Source organism: Coenobita brevimanus, chromosome 91 (genome assembly GCF_032717465.1).
Source record: "Coenobita brevimanus isolate Jiangsu-jjx chromosome 91, ASM3271746v2, whole genome shotgun sequence".
Lineage (NCBI taxonomy): Eukaryota > Metazoa > Arthropoda > Malacostraca > Decapoda > Coenobitidae > Coenobita > Coenobita brevimanus.
Genome location: NC_137044.1, coordinates 23,064,988 through 23,068,016, shown reverse-complemented (window position 1 = coordinate 23,068,016; position 3,029 = coordinate 23,064,988).

The following is a 3,029-nucleotide window of genomic DNA, read 5'->3' as shown; positions in this document are numbered from 1 at the left end:
ATGAAATCAGTTGATACATGCACTTTTGGTCACGTACACACTCACTAGTAGATACATGTTGCTTCTAGTTTGCAAGTTTAAGGTATTATGAATGTATGGTTATACATATGGTTACAAGGTATGGTTACATAGCATGGTTACAGTTACATAGTATGGTTACAAGCCTATCATCGTCTTTACCACTCTCCGACCTGTTCTGGAAAAAAACAAAACAAAAAAAACAGCCATCATCGCTCCTACCACGCGTGGAAAATTGCCCTGTGACTCACTGCTACTTCAACCTGTCCTGTGACCTGTCCTGCACATTTCTGATGTGATCCTGTCCTGCCACTGTGTCCTGCGCATTTCTGATGAGTTCCTGCCCTGCCACTGTGTCCTGCACATTCTAGTGTGATCCAGCCTTCCTTTTGTGCGAAAATATCGTAATTTTTACCTACCAGAGCTTTGCATTCTCCAGAGTATTTATAACGCGTCTTGGACTTAAGATGCTGCGCCAAACCCTGCTGACTCAACATCCAAGCCACGGCCACCTCTCTCCACCAGCCTGCCTTCTGCATCGTGCAAACCTGCCCTGTGGTTGTTTGCTTCCACCCAGCTGGTGGCATAAATAATTCTCACTACCTGTCCTGCCATAACACTGTGGGTGGCCTGTCTGTTCCTCACCTGCAGTTGCATATTACAAAAGTTCCTGTGACTACAACTGTTCGCAGTGTGGCGGTATTTTCTGTGTGTCCTGTGCCGTCACGGTGTGGTTAACCTGTCATCACCCATACTCCAAATCCAGCCTGTTGTGGGGAATATTACACCTGTTGTGTGAGTATTATTGAATCGTCAGCGCCACCCAACAGACCTACCTCACCCTGCAACAGTCGCCTCCACTAGGCTACCCTCTAAACAATGTGAATATTGTTTATATCGGGGCCTACACTGACTGCCTTACGCTGTATAGAGCAAAACAATGAGTGTCCCGTGTGTATATAGTGATTAAATACCATCGTCTATGATGCAATAAAAAACTAAGAAAAAATATTGCATCTCTCTAGAGGAAAACTCCCTCCCCTCACTCACCATTGCTGCCTGGCAACAGCACCAAGGCATTAGGGCCTACGCCATCATTCTTTACTTTGAGGCGCTGCCAGGATTAGTTAACTTCCCCGTCAAAACTGTGTCAACCTACGCTTTCAAAGGAACTTCCTCCCAGTGTATATTTTCGTAATTATTATTTGTTTTTTACCTTCCCATCTCATTCTAAAACAACATTCATGTAATGCTGGGTAGAATTAGGCTCGACTTCTCGTTCCTATTTCACCTAACGTAGAGCGGGGTCCTCTTTCGAGACCGGAGCTAGTGCAATAAAGAGAGGCAGGACATAAAAACTCTCGGCAACACCATACACATCTATTACCACAATCAGACACAGGACAATTCAGCAGAGATTACAACACAATATAGAGCAATATAAAACCTTATCTAAGATATGTGTATCTCGCAGGATACTTGCTTTCTAGATACTAATGACAACACAACAATCCTCGTGCATTAGGAGTGCAGTAAATACACGTGCGCGCAGAGCGCGGAGGGGGGGAGGTTTGTGATTCACTAGGAGGAGATAGGGGAGGCGCGGAGAGTGACTTAAAACGGCGAGGAGAAAGTTATGGTAATATTGGAAGATGCCCGATATTAGCAGGGGAGTTTATATGGTTCCTGTTAGTGAAGGTACTTTGGCAAATAACTCTGATTCTTGATTTGCCTTTATGAGCGTGAGCGAGTAATAGAGAGGGTTTTTAGGAGTAGCGTGCAGAGGGAATATTATTAATACTTCCTTTCTTGATATTTCCTCGTTAGAGTGGGAACATGTCTCTTTAGGCACAGGCTTATTAATTACACATCTGTCAGAGAGGTCTTCCAGGTATGGTCCATAGAATCTCGCTTCACAACGCGGAACAAGGGCGGAATACTCTTAATACTACTTTCACAATATACCTTCGCGGCTACATGACATTTCTTCCTCACAGTCTTTCTTTCAGCAATGGGGATATGTCTTTATAGATATCCGGGATGCCACTCGCACATACATTCACTCAGATCTTAGTCCACATTCTCGACCTCTAACTTCTCATTGTGATCTGTTTTACCCCGATATACATCACATAGATTCACTGCACAATACTGGTTCTAGGAGAGAGAGAGTCACACTTAACCTATACCACTATTATTACATTATCACCCGTATTCTCTTAAAAAAGGAGACGAGGGCACGACATTGGTGATCCGGCTGAGTTAGGGGCGCCGTCAAGACAGAGCGAACTGAGAGGGCACGGGGCGGCTCGCAAGGGCGTCCTCTCGTGTCCGGGACTCCTGGTGGCTTCCGGACTGGGCTCCGGCGTAAGGCTCTTGGGACTGGGGCCGAATAGGTCCCGGAACCTCTGGGTCAGGTCCCGGCGTCGTGGGGGCGTGGTGAGGTCTCGCCCGGGTGTCCTAGGGAGGGCCGAGAGAGGCGACAGGCTGCGGTCTCCCACATCCAGAGGCGCCGTCAGGGGAGGACTGCGGCAGCGACTGTCACTGGGGCCCGACAGGTGTGTCTGTTCTAGGGCCAGGCGTAAAGAACAGCGACCGGGGGAGGCAGGGAGGTCTGTCCGGGATGTTCTGGGACAGGACACCTGGAGTTCAATCTCCGGTTGTGGAGACGTCCCTCTCCTAGCTACGCCCTGGGAGCGACCATAGATCGTCTCTACCTTGACACTGGGGGAGCGACCATTGATCGTCTCTACCCGAACACTGTGGGAGCGACCATTGATCGTCTCGACCGGAACACTAAGGGAGCGACCATTGATCGTCTCTACCTGGACACTGTGGGAGCAGCCATTGATCGTCTCGATCGGAGCACTAAGGGAGCGACCATTGATCGTCTCTACCTGGACACTGTGGGAGCGACCATTGATCGTCTCGACCGGAGCACTAAGGGAGCGACCATTGATCGTCTCTACCTGGACACTGTGGGAGCGACCATTGATCGTCTCGACCGGAAC